This window comes from Stegodyphus dumicola, chromosome 7 (assembly GCF_044657685.1).
Source record: "Stegodyphus dumicola isolate Sdum_Otavi_A_Nest chromosome 7, ASM4465768v1".
In the NCBI taxonomy this organism is placed as follows: domain Eukaryota; kingdom Metazoa; phylum Arthropoda; class Arachnida; order Araneae; family Eresidae; genus Stegodyphus; species Stegodyphus dumicola.
This window is the reverse complement of record NC_140774.1, coordinates 53,306,170-53,321,287: the sequence shown is the minus strand read 5'-3', so window position 1 is coordinate 53,321,287 and position 15,118 is coordinate 53,306,170. Positions and strand designations below refer to the sequence as shown.

At 34.2% G+C, this 15,118-nt stretch overlaps 1 protein-coding gene across 2 annotated transcripts in view; it reads left to right on the top strand.

Annotated features, from left to right (window-relative positions):
- The window catches only part of LOC118196732 (uncharacterized), a 154,578-nt gene that overhangs the window by 102,552 nt on the left and 36,908 nt on the right, over positions 1-15,118 (top strand). The gene's annotated exons all lie outside the window — the stretch shown is intronic.

The window sequence follows — 15,118 nt, the reverse complement described above, 5'->3', positions numbered from 1 at the left end:
TGTGTTACACACATTTGATAGAGATCTTTCAACATAGCGATGCTATTTTTGTGGTCATTCAGTGATCGTTGATGTTTTCTTGTGTTGTGGCCTCAATTGATGTTCCTTTCGTAGTCAGTTCAGAACTCTGTTGCAGTCCATATTTAAAATCCGCGGCACACCATTTAATAGTTGTAAATGGTGCAACTTTATTTCCTAGCTTCTGCTGTGTGTTCTATTGTATTTTTGTAACAGCAAGACACTTCAGACAGATGTACCGAATCACGGTCCTGTTAGCCATTCTCTTTTCTTGCACTTTATGCATTTTATACTGGAAAGAACGGCGAAGAAAACGTGTCAGTTTCATTAAATTTTGCAGGTCTCATAAAGCTCTGACCTAATATCCTACAAAAATACTACTTTCTCACTTTGCTTTTATGTGGGGCTCAAAACCTTTCATCCTTCTGCATACATAACTGTACTCCGTTCGGAAAAAAACAGATTTCAGATTTTTTTTTTCTTCCGCTTAATTTTACGACGAAAGTGTATATGAACCGTTTTCCTGCCGTCCTCTCTGTCAAAAGCTGCAAGTAGAATAAATTACCTCCTTGCTTACCCAGGACAGTGAAAAGGATTTACATTTTCGACATTTGTCGTGAAGAATAACGGTGATGTTTATCTAAGGAAAGACCATTAGCACGAAACTTAAGAGAAACTGCGTCATGAAAGGTATTCATCATCATCATCGACATTGCCGGCATATTGCTGTTTTTACGCAATGTTTCCGGCTCATGACACTTAGGCCCATAGGGCGCATGACGGTAGAAAGCAATGACGATTGAAAGGAGGCGTCAGTAGTGCGAAGAGGGGGTGACAGCATGACATCACAAGTCCATTTAAACACACAGACGAAGCTCAGAACCAGGAGAGGCAAAGACAGGGTGAAAATCAGACTTGTTCTGTTGTTCATGATAGGTACATGTCATAATAAAGTTATACAAATAAGCTGAAACAAATACAATTTATTAGAATAATAAAATACATACAAATAAAAAGAAAAGAGTATAAAATAAAATACGGCAAAAAAGTCTATATACATATATAGAGCGACGTTGCACTCGTGATAAAGTTATGCAGGGAAGTTCGAATCTCGAGCGGTGAAGGCCGCAAGCGGTCGAATACGTGCGTCTTCTGCAAAAATCTGGTAATCAAATACTTTGAAGTGTTTCATATGAGGACAATTTTTTGCTTTTTCAAAGAATTTTCTATTAGTTTTATGAAGGAACTCTTCAACTCTGTCTATACGTAGGTCTCTATGTAAGGTCTCATTCGAAACATAAAAGTGCGCATTAATAATTATTCTGAGAAGTTTGTTTTGCGTAATTTGGAGTTTTTTCATGTCACTTTGAGTGTAGGTCGCCCAGGCAGGTGATGCGTAACAGAAAATTGGTCTGATAATTGCAGTATAGATGTGTCGTTTCCTTTTGAGATCAAGTCTAGAGTTTTTACCTATTAGAGGGAGGAGATTTTTGATAGTATAGGAGGTCTTCCATTTAATACTGTGAATATGGTCTTTCCAGGTAAATCTGTGATTCAAAACTATTCCAAGATAAGTAGCCTTTTTAACAAGTGGCACTTCTTCATTAAAGATATTAATTTTTCTGTCCAAAGGGATTCTGGAATGTTTTTTACCGATGATTATCAGTTGGGATTTTTGTCCGTTAATCGCAATTCTCCATTTAGCGCACCATTCTTCTATGGCTGGAATTTTTTCTTGAAGTTTTATCAGTGCATGATCCTGACTATGTGACTTCACGGCAAGGGTGGTATCATCTGCATAACATCCGAGGTACGTATTGAGATCGGCACTATTGGGTAAATCATAAACATAAAAGAGATACAAAATTGGGCCAAGAATAGATCCTTGAGCTACCCCGGCTTTCAGATATTTGGTCTCAGAGTGTTCATATCCAAAGTTTACAAAGAATTTGCGGTTTCTTATGAAAGAGTTGATAAGTAAGATGAGGTCTCTACTGAAATCAAGTGTGATGAGCTTGAAAATGAGCCCCTCATGCCAGACGCGGTCGAAAGCTTTCGCCACGTCTAGCATGAGTAAGACGACACTTTGATGCCTAATTAAAGCGGATCCAATGAATTCACACAGACGAACAAGTTGTTTTGTCGTTGAGAGATTTTTACGGAAACCAAATTGTTCCATTGGGAGCTTATCCATATGCGGTTCAATTCTTTTATAGATGACCCGTTCGAAAATCTTACCAAGTCCTGGGAGTAGACTTATCGGACGGTATCCTTCCGGTTTGGTGGCATCTTTTCCCGGCTTTGGTAGAAGAATGACTTTGGCCTTTTTCCATTTTTCGGGAAAGTAGTTATTTTCCAGGCAGGCATTGAGAATGCTGACATATCGTGTGACAGTATTAAGTGGCATATTTTTAATTGCAACATTCGTAATTTCATCATAGCCAGGTGCTTTCCGGTTTTTCAGGTTTCTGATAATGTTTCTAACCTCTGTCGGGGAAGTATAAACAGTGCGATTTTTTGCCCCTGGTCCTTCGAGCCAGTCTTTGATAAATTGTTGAGTGTAAGATGAGAAAAGAGGGTCACACGGATCTTGATTCGGTACAAACTGTTGTTCTAAGTGCTCTGCCATAATGGCGGCTTTTTCCTTATAAGTAAGTGCAATTCTGTTATTACTATAAATTGGTTTATTGCAAGGGGGCTTGCGCCTAAAGTTTTTTGCGAAAGACCAGAAATCACTTCCAGATTCATTAAAACTCTCAATTTTATTATTCCAGACCTCATCCCGATGTTTCCGAATCTTGCAACTGATTATATTATTAAGTCTGTTAAGTTCTTTCTTAACTCCTGGATTCCAAGAGATATGCCACCTTTTTCTCAAACGGTTTCTCTGTTTAATCATATCTCTAATTTCTGTGGGTAAACGGAAATTGTCTTTATTAATAGGGATTTTTTTGGTAGCAGTGTTGTATGCACTGAGGATACTATTGTTGAGAATTTCGATCGCATTATCAATATCCTCTTTATTCTTGAGTGAGCTAATAATTGGAGGATTTTCTAACAGTTGTGTGTAATAATGCTGCTAGTCAGTGATGTTTTTAAATTTGTTTTCTTCGCATTTGTTAGTGCCCAAAATAGCGACCACCGGCACGTGGTCGGAGGTTAATTCAACTTTAACATCCAAATACATTGGAATGTCAGTATTTGTGAGCACAATGTCTAAAATATCTCCTCTTCTAGGGTTTTCTGGGAGGTACGTATAAACTGAAGGTGCATAGAAATAAATAGGATAGTTATTGATAAACTCGATTAGGACTTCGCCATTATTGTTGGTTCTTCGGCAGCCCCATTCAGTATGTTTTGAGTTCAGATCTCCAGCCAGGATGAGTTGTTTATTATTTGGGAGAAGTTCAGCTAATTTGTCGATATCCAATACATTGTTCGGTGGTTTATAAATTGCGATAAAATAGACAACTCCATAAAATGGGAGTAAAACTGAGGCAGTAACTGCTTCGTATCCGTTAAAGAAACTTTTACAGTTAGTATTATTATTTTAAAACGAATAGTGGTGTTAAGTAAAAGTAGTGGTTTTTCTTATAAGGACATAAAAAAGGTATTTTCCAAAGATACTCTCTGAATGAGATATATATGAAAATTTGTAAGTCTATATTATCATTTTATTTTCACAAAGAAGCTTTGTTTTCTTTCCACTTAGAAAAATACTTAGCATTAGAGAAAGGACTTTGATCTGGTGTTTTGAAAAAGAACATTTGTGTAAATATTTGACATTTTAACTAAGCAAGAGTAAGCTAAAAATAATCCAAATTCAAAAAAATTATAAATTGCCACTTAGTGGGTTTCAAGATATACAAAGGCTCACATTTATTTTCAGACACTTCTGCTTTCCAGTTTTATGTGCAAATATCATTTACTAGCGAAATAAATTTATTTATTTTCACATATACTACTGATCACCATTATTAAAATGTACTTGTTTTATAAAAAGTTGTTCAAAGTGTTTTTGTAAAATAATAATAATAATAATAATTTGATCAAAACGTTCTGAAAATGAACTCACATAAGTATTCGGATGCTTTGACTAAACAGTTTATACTATTTAATAATAAAAGAAAGTCACAAGATATTCAATATTTTGTTGGATATACTTTAGATAAAATTACACTTTTCATGAATTTTGGCATGGATTCAATTAAATTTCTTCATATAAGAATGTTCTATTTTGCACTATTCCTCCGTACTTCCCTATTATTTCTCCAACTCAATCCATATATGTTCGATGTTCGAAAAATATGAAGGTCTTTCGATAACTTCAAGTCAGTTGTATAATAACCACAAACGAATATTTACAGCTTTATGTTTAGGATCTTTATCCCGATAGAGCTTGAATGTGTTTTGCATTCCAAATTTTCTTGCAGCTATTTTCAGATTATTAAGAATATTTATACTCGTTCATATTATTTTTATAACAACTATATTTCGTATCCCAGAAGTAGCGAACTATCCCCAAACCATTGTAGAGACATTAGGTATTTTTTGGAAGCAGGAAAGACGAACATTTAGCAATCGCCTTCGCCGGGAATAAAACCACGGACCTCTGGAATACCGACTCAGCATGCAGAATTACTACACCATTAAGGTACGCTAGGAAGGCGGGAGAAATACCTTATACCATTATGCCTGTGCTGTATAACACTTAACATGAGACAAGTAAGTTTTTCGGTTTCAGTTTTTTATTCGGCTTTCTTCTCATAGCAGTTAGTATATCGAAATCTAAATGCATTAAATTGCGAATGATCTGTCTAAAACCTACTATTTTGGCTTTGTTAAGGTTATTAAGATGTAATTCAAAGAAATTAATGAACCTTTACAATTTTTGAAAATACCTTTGAATTAGGTTTGTAGAGACGTTAGGTTAAATTTGCTGTTGTTTAGTTTAGAATTTTGCTGCCTCCCAACCGAGATAGTGGTTAGTGACTCTGATTGACGTATCGAAGGGCCCGGGTTCAAATCCCCGGAGGAGGCATGGATGTTTGTAAATGTAAAGTGTCCGTACGGCATTGGGGTTCTCAAAACATGCGGCGAGTCGAAAGTCCTATCTAGAGGTTGGTGGCAGGGCAAGAGGGAGGTGGGAGACCTCGAATCATCCCTACGAGGTGTTCTCCTTCAAAATCGGGAACTGAACCGAGCATAGTCGTACTGTCTGCTGTATAGTGCCCAAGGCTGTTGCCAACGGCAGACGCAGTCTTGCCTCCGTATCACGATGAATTTCGTGGGCTTGTTCTGATATCAGGCGAGCGAGATTAGTCACAAAAACAACATTTTATACTTTTTTATATTACGAATACATTATTCTTATAGTAAAGACTTATATAAAGAATACATTATTTTTACAGGAAAATTCAAACAAGTAAAGAGCTTCATTAGTTTAATTTTACTAGAAATTTGTTTTATAAAAGCATCACACATCAGTAAAGAATTTTTAGTTTTTACACAGCTTCGAATGAAATTTACAATGCTTATGAAAATCTGTTATTCACATTTTTTGTCTGCATATAAAAAGGAAGGTTTGGTAACGGAAAGACGAAGTTCCACATTTTTGGCAGAAGTTTACTACCAGGAAATGGTTACTGTGATGAAGTTATCCTCTTCCATATGCATCCTTTTCGGGATGCCATCGGTCCCGATTTTGTTTTTAAAGATAACAATGCACGGACATTCGGGACTCATGCGGCTGAGGAGCTTCTGAAAAGAGAAAACGTCCACAGAAAGGATTGGTAAGCGTGTTTCCTCTTTTAAACATTGAACATGTGTGGGAGATACTTGGCTGCACGATCTTACCCTCCGGAGAACACCAGACAACTGAAACAGATGTGCCTTGAAGAATGGGAACTCTTACCCCAAGAACAGTTAGAAAATATGGTACTGAGTATTAAGAGGCAGTGCAATGGGACCATTGCAGCTGGGGAAGGTCATATCTCTTACAAAGGCTGTTTCGTTTCTTGTTCTTCCTCTTGGCCAGACAGTGCCAAAGCCATTCTGTCATTAAAGCCTTTCTCTGTTCGTTCGATATGCGTCCTATTCATATTTTTGCTACTATACTTTCCTCATTCTTTAAGTACTACTGTGTGCTTCTGTTGCATGAATTCTTAGTTGAATTTTGCGTAATTATGGCCCAAATCAGAAAAAATGCTTAAGTTTTGCACACTAATACTAATGTATGTTCAATAATATGCAAGGTCAGAAGACTGAAGGAGACAGGCAGGATGTCCCGCTTCTTCGTCATACTCTTCAAATTATGTCTGACCTAGAAATTTGAATAGAATTGTTGCCATCTTGAAAAAACGGTCGCTCTCCATGGAATAAAATGTGGAGAAAAGAAGAATACGATCTGAGAGACGCTTGAATAGTTAATGGCTTTGATTTTTCCACGCAGAGTAACCAATCAGTTAAGACCGCGCCAAGGTATCGCACTCTATATCAACAGAGAGTCATCTACGTGCTCCAAAGTATCAAATGGCACGTTAAGTGTAAAAGTTTCTCTGGACGTTCTCGAGATATAAACATGACCAATGGTATGAAATAGGGTGACTGTTGATTCATCTGACCAGACGAACCATTACCATTGCTTTGATGCCTAACCTTGACGAGCTGTATATCACTTCCATTGTGTGAAAGCATCAGTATTGCTGGAGATAAAAGTTTATTAATGATGTTATCTGGGATAGCGCTTGCTTTTATTTCTGTGCCATTATCAGCTTCTACATTCTGTCTATCTTTATCAGTACGTTATCAAAACGGCTGACACCGTGCTCCTCGCACATCCAAAACGTTTTGCTGTTTCCTTAATTGAGGCTGTAGCCAAAGGCGCTCCAATAATCATGTTTCTTTAGAAGTCCGTCTTGTCTGACATGTCACCGTGTCTCCAAGAATGCGATAAGTACAGGGTGCGGCAGGGAAACTACCTTATTTTAAAAATGAATAACACTAATATAAGCGATATCAGTTTAATTTTTTTCCAAGTTATAGAGAGCCACTTAAAGTTTTTTTTAATTATGGTTTAAAAATAATATCATTAAGGTGGCCTCGGTTCTGGTCAATTGAGATAGTCGAGTTTTGAAGTTTCTTTCCACTTTCACCAGCATATCGGCGAGTATGTTGTCGATAGCAGCTTGAATAGTGTTCTTCAGTTAAGACAGGTTCTTAGGACGTTAGAGATTTCAGATAGCCCCACGAAAAGAAATCACACGGGGCTAAATAAGGAGAGCGCGCCGGCCACTGACAATCGCCTTGTAAGGAGATAAGGCGTCCAGGGAAATGTTCTCCAAAACATCACGGTCCAATAATGCCTATTCTGGACAAAATATCTTTGCATTTTATGCAAATTTAAGGAGATAAGGCGTCCAGGGAAATGTTCTCCAAAACATCATGGTCCAATAATGCCTATTCTGGACAAAATATCTTTGCATTTTATGCAAATTTATATCTTTGCAATCTATGCAATTTTATAAAATCTTCGCAATTATGCAAAATATATGCAAATGTGTTATAGATATTGTTATAAATTCTCGTATATTTTATATCCCCTCTGTACATGTATATACATTATGTATATACATTATTTTATATCCGACCAATTTGTTCATGTATATAAGACGCCAAGAGTTAAATATTTGAGAAACAAATAACTAGTAATAGAAATTGGCGTAATGTGAATAAATTTGCAGTATAATATTGATCTGAATATTGATCGAATATAATATTTTATTTGAAGATCAAGTAGAGTCTTCTACTTCAGCAAGAACGTCAACATGGAGTGTGCAGGGGGATCAGAAGCATGTTTCTCTTTCGTCAATTTCACTTTCGTAACTGAAGTAGCTTCTGCTTCGCCATAAAAAAATACAAATTATTGCATTTAAGGACAAGATATGCGATATATTAAGTACATTTTACGCAAGTGGAAAACAATTTCCTTGTTTTGGTGCAATAAAGATAAAATTCATTTAAAGTTAATTGCTTATTTGCATTGAAATAAAGGGAAATAAAAGGTCATTATTTTAGTTGAAATAGAAAAAACTTGGGTGTTTAGCCCAGTGGTTTTTAAATTTTTTAATCGAGATAAGATAACTTTTCTTTTTTTTTCGGGGGGAGGGGGTATTTGTGTGGAATTCTTATCATTATTAGAAAAATGAAGCTTAAAAAAACTGAAAATATATCAATGATGCACATATTTTACGTGAAAAATGGAAAGATTATCTTATTATGTCATGTTAATTTGTATTAAACAATTTGAACATGTTTCGTAAATGTAGTTATTAAATTTATACACTTCTGCGTTACTGAAGTTTAATGTCTGAGATTGTTTTATGCATAGTATCAGATTCTTCATGTACTGATATTATCTATAGTTATATATCACATCCAGCAAATATTCTTCTGCATTTTATATTTGTTGACAGACAAAATGAAAGTAAATTTTCGCTCGAATAACACGTAGTAGTATAGGATCTTTATAGTTAAAACTGTTAAGATATTTTGTATAAATATGTAACGAAAATTCAAGTGATTCTACTTCTTAGTATTTAATTTTTAATATCGAATATGATGAACTGCTGGTCGTTCATTTGAATAATTCTTGTAGATATATACATTATTTCTGGTAAATATTTGTGATCAAAATCCATTTTCTAGATTTGCTAAGTACTTACTTTGGTTCTACGTTCACACTGCAAATTCCATCACACATTATACTATGAAAACTGTTATTTTTGCGATGTTCTGTCATTAATTGCTTTCTTTCATTAAGTCATTTCATTTATTGTAATGGGGAATACAATTTTAAACTTAATTATATATCACGGTATCTTCCAAGGCTGGTTTCCTGTCAGCAAAATACATTAAAATAATTAATATTTGACTGTAAAAAGATAATGAAAGTGTTTCGAAAGAACTTTATTGATAAAGTAGTGGCAATGCAAACAAAACATTTCTGCTATTATAAACTTTTCATGTCCAACAGAAGAATTACATCATTAGATGCATGTTCAGTGTGATCTGATATAAAAGAACAATGCAAGTATCCTTTCAACCCTAAATATTCACTGACTAATTACGCAATTAAAAAAACTAGTTGATCTTTATGGTCTAAAATTCATATTCTTGTCGAATTTCAAATTTTTAAAACCGATTAGAGGGTGAATGACAGGATAATAAATTATGTGCTTCCAAACAGAATATTTCTCATTGAAAAATAAATTTGATAATGGAAAATATCAGGAAAAAATAACTAGCTACACGTTAATTGCTCTGATTAAATATCTCGATATTGAAAAAAAGAATATTACTAGGCACGTTTAATTTATCATATTTTATGATCCTTTTTCTCAGAAACTATAGGGATTAGGAATTTACGAAATGATAGAATTATATAGTTTACTTACTTTAACAGCTTATTTTTTTGCTATTTAAAATTTTAATTCAGATATTTTTAACTGAATATCTTTTGAGACCGTAATTTTTATCTAATTTAATTTTGTAAAACAACATTTTCTCAATAAATTATTAAATCATGTTGTTAGTAGTATGGAAAAGCTTATTATAAAAAAAACCCAAGTGTGACAGATAAATTAAAAATGGAATACGGATCTTAAAAATCCATGTTTTGAGAAAAATATATTTGAAGATTATACTGTAGTTTTTATGAAAAATTGAAAATTACAATTTAATAAAATTCTCATTTATAGAAAATGTGATCTATTCTCTCCTCTTCGTATGAATTTTCTAATTTCGTTTCGGGACTTTATTTATTTTGCCCATCATTTACTAATACTCTGGAAGTTGAAGATGTCTCTCACCTGCGTGCTTCTTACCAACCCTGTCCATGTTTTACGCACAGTCAAAGCCTAGATTTATTCCAAATTATCTAAAGTACCTCAGGTTTCCCCATGGCTCTTCGAACAGTTGACATGAATGAGAACCCGGAAGGAAGACACCAGCTCGGGCAGACGGTAACTAAAAGGAAAGATTACAAAGATAGGGACATACAAATGAAAAAATAACTGTAGCAAGAAAGTCCTGTCTGTTTTAAACATAAGTTTGTCTACTGATAGAAATATGTAAAATAAAAAAGAAACTAGGTATAAGATAAATTGCTTCGAATTTTTATTATTTCATTAATTTATTCATATAATAATATTAATAAATAGTAAGGCTATAATAATATTTAATAAACTCACTCTCCCGACTTTAGAATTTTTCTTTCTTATTTTTCGACAAGCTTTAATAAATTCATTACGCAAATCTATAATCGACATCGCTGATAATCCTGTCCTCTAAGAAGACATCAAATCATGGATGATCGTGTTGGAGAGAGTTTTAATTCGAGCCTAAGTAAACTAAACATATTTTTCGATTTCTGTATAGATGTTAAGTTTTCATTTTGGCTTGCAAAATTGTTAATATTTAAGATTTTATATATTATTGTGCTGAATTCTTGAAATTTTAAGCTTAGATATATTGCAAATATTATGTATTTTAGTTTTAAAGTATTCCACGTAAATAGTTTTAAGTTTTGGGTTCTTTTAAATTCGTGATTGTAAAACAGAGTTTGACACCAGATATTTCAATTGCATTCGAAATAGCTTAATATTCAGAACACTTAAGACTTTTTTAAACACTGATGCGTGAAATATCTGAAAACCAGAATACACAAAACATGTAAAATGTCTAACCTTATGATTTCTATATTGCATAGAGTCATATTTGAAATCATCAGTACCAATAGTTTGGGAAGACTAAGGAACACTTAAGATACGTAAAAATCAAAAATTATTAAAATATTTTATTTAAATAAAATATGCAGTATTCGTCAGGCTATAAATCTGAAACAGGAATCCTTTGCTTTAATGGAAATATCTTTTACTTGCTATAGCACGAAACCCATTTCTCCAATACCTATCTTTATGATATACGATATTACACGATACGTATGTTTTGATTCGAAATCATACTTGGTTTTTATATCCAATTTATTTTATTTACGAACACATACGGAAGATTATTTACATGTAGAGTTTAGTATAAAGATAAAGTGTTTCGTACATCCTGACAATAAACATTCCGTATTTCAATAATGTAACTAACTTAACTGTTGCTTGCTTAGAAGAACGGGAATTCCCCGATCACAATATATTAAACTGGTTGGTAGATTCATACATCAAACTTAACAAACAAAACAAACTCTTAAATAATGATAAACGGGAAATACTAAACTTAATAGGAGTCATAACATCCTCCCCTCCTTTGCATTGCAGGCATGTTTTCTTAAAGCAATGCAAAATGAAGTAATGAAAATGTATGCATATAACAGACATAAATTTTAACACATGACATTACAATTATGAAAGTCTAAGAAAAACGTCAATAACAGTTCATAAGTCCATACGTTTAACAAACGTTTTATTACCGTGCGAAATCGTGATTCAGCTATATCGTACTTATCATAAAGAGCAGGATGCCCAGCTAACCACGGCAAAGCTACTTCATAACGTCCATCTTCACATACCCTTAAATTTTTCTTAAAATGCATCAAAGTTTCTTCTTCAAGAAGGATCTTATTTTTTCTTTCTACAGGATGTGTAATCCCTAAAACTTCTAAATCCCATATCTTCGGCAACTCAGAATTTTGAAGATTTAACGTGACCATATTAATCACTTGCCTTTTCTTGCCTAGCCCGAAAATTGTCCAACCTAGTCAAGTCTCAACAGCTGAAACTCCAAATGTAAGTACCTCAATTCTTCCAGTTAAAATGCTTCCAAGTACATCGGCTCCTAGAAGAACTCGTATAGATGGGGTATCTCTTCTAACATCTGTTAGTTTTATCCCTCGTGAAGCAAGATCAACAAGCAGTGCTTCCATCACGTATTCTGGGTAGCGTTGAACAAATTTTCTGTTTATCAAGCAGAGACATTGAAGTAGAATGCTTTCGATTTAAGCTTTTAATAGTTACTGTATATCTGTTATGCTCAACAGCCGGAGAAATTCCTCCGCCAAACAATCCTTGAGATAACACTTCCTTTCCGGAAGGAGGAAGATTTAATTCAGCAGCTAAGCTCTTCTCAATATAGGAACGATGTGATCCATCATCCATTAATGCTCGAACATAGATTTCTTTGCCTCTATGCCGTAATCTGATCGTGATTGTTTTCAAATATATTTCACGTTCTGAAGGAAGATTTGTCAGTAGAGTCTGTGCAGAATTTTGTTTTTGATCTGCTACTTTGTCCTTTGAAGATGAATTAATATATTTACGTAAATCTGAGCAAAGTAACGCGTAATGCCTCCGTGCACAAATCAAACATTTCACACTACTACGACACCTTTTCGCCATTATGACCAGGCTTAAGGCAAACAAGGCAGCATCCTTTGCGTGTAACTTGAGATTTTCTCTCATCTAGAGTCATCTTGGGAGCTTTCTTACAGTCTCTACTAAAGTGTGGATGATCACAAAAAATACATTTAGCCCTTTCCTGTGTGGATGAAATAAGAGCTGAAGCAGAAGGGATATCATTTCTTGTATTATCAACTTCCCTTTTAACCTTAACTTGAGTTCCGAAACCTGATCGAACCAAATTTATGGTTACAGCCGAAAACATCGCGGACGAAAACGTCGCGGAGAAAACAACGCAAGACGAAAACTTCGTGCTACAAAACATCGTGGGAGAAAACATCGCAGTTCTAAAACATCGTCGTCGAAAATAAAGCGGTTCAAAAACTTCGCAGTTTAAAAACATCGTCGTCGAAAATATCGTGGTAAAAAATAAAGTATCTACAAATCATCGCATGACGATAACATCGCAGACATGCTTTTTTAAGGCTTTAATAACTGTAAATGGATATTCCCATAATGATTTGTGAGCGCAAGTGATGTAAGGAAGGATAATTTTTACTTTCACATTTTTTTATTAACTAATAAATTTTTGCTGAAAAAATAAGAAGGAAACTTAAGCATAGAAAATTAAATGCAACTTAATAGATTATACTTTTTATGAAAAATTACCTGTAAAATCTTTATAAAAAATTATTTATTAATGGTCTTTGTTAGTTAACTATGTCGATTTAAAATTCTATTAAGTGCTATAAGTTGCATTAATTTTCTATGCTTTTCTTCTTATTTTCTCAGCAAAAATTTAATATTTAATAAAAAATATGAAAGTAAAAATTATCCTTCTTTACATCTTGCGCTCACAAATCATTATGGGAATATCCATTTACAGTTATTAAAGCCTGAAAAAAGCATGTCTGCGATGTTATCGTCATGCGATGATTTGTAGATACTTTATTTTTTTACCACGATATTTTCGACGACGTTTTTAAACTGCGAAGTTTTTGAACCGCTTTATTTTCGACGACGATGTTTTGTACCACGATGTTTTAGAACTGCGATGTTTTCTCTTTGCGATGTGTTCTCCCACGATGTTTTGTAGCACGACGTTTTCGCCTTGCGTTGTTTTCTCCGCGACGTTTTCGTTCGCGATGTTTTTGCCGCGATGTTATCGGCGGACACCCAAATTTATCATCTCTTCTGATTCGACTTCATGGCGTAAAAAGCACATCAGCTTTTCCAGGGATCTCTGACTTGTAGCTTCTGCTTCGTCAATATTTTCTGAAATTCTACTCCTTTCCCACGCTTGCAGAACATTTTCTGGCAAACATGACTCCACCAATGGCTCTAGAAAGTCAGCAAATTTTTCTTTTGTACGCCCTAAACTTTCTAATGCTCTTAATTTGGTCTCTAGCATATCGTAGAGGGTGGCTAAATCAGGGGCATTCTTCCCGGCCGTAGCATTTTTCAGAACCAGTGAAAGGAGATCGCGGACATATATTTGCACTAGAAGATCCTCCCGACCAAATCTTAATTTCAGCTGTTGGATGGCCTTTGGATAATTTTCATCTGTTATTGGGAAACTGGATATTAATCTAGCAGCTCTCGAATCAGGCACCATAGACTGGCATAAATATTGGAATTTGTCTATAGCAGTCAATTTCTCTGAGTCATGTATTTTTGAAAAAAATACTCCAAAATGTTAAAAAGTCTTTGGGATCACCCGAAAATATTTTTAATTCAAATTTAGGTAATTTTAATTTTACCACATCACGCTCTGCAGGACTTTCGAAAAAAATCCAGAATCTTTACTTAATAGCGTTTCTATCTTTGATTTAAGCTCAAAATAATTATATCTATAATCCTCTGCCGCCTCAAAATCGGCTTCGTATTCAGCAACAGTCTCAGTATTTTCTAAAAGTAATGACGAAATGTTATTCTGAATCTCATCTAAACGTAAAAATTTATCTTGTAACTGAGTGTTCAACGCGCTCAACTTATCAGCATTCTTGGCGTCTTTCGTCGCCAAATATTGCTTCAGCTTAGTCACCGTAGACGAAAATGAAGCTCTTAACGACTTTTGTTTTATTTTCAGAGCATCCATATTTGTATGTACACCCAAATTAGTTCCTTAAAATAAAACGTAATAAATTCTTAATTTTCTATATATACTGCAAAATTAAAGTGTTTACACTTTCTTAAACTTAAATCACTTTATCATCATAAACGCATGATCATATACTTATAAACAGTAATTTAAATCGTTCTTACCTGTACGTTTTCATAATATCAAATTCTTAATTCTTCAAATGCAGAATACAAACTCTGTGGTGTCTTCGGACGCCAGGTTTTTGTTTTGATTTGAAATCAGACTTGGTTTTTATATCCAATTTATTTTATTTACGAACACATACAGACGATTATTTACATGTAGAGTTTAGTATAAAGATAAAGTGTTTCGTACATCTTGACAATAAACATTCCGTATTTCAATAATGTAACTAACTTAACTGTTGGTTGCTTAGAAGAACGGGAATTCCCCGATCACAACATATGAAACTGGTTGCCAGATTCATACATCAAACTTTACAACTTCTTAAATAATGATAAACGGGAAATACTAAACCTAATAGGAGTCATAACAACGTATTAATGATCTCGCTATTGCAGTAAATCTGTATATTCAACCCGCGAGATACCTT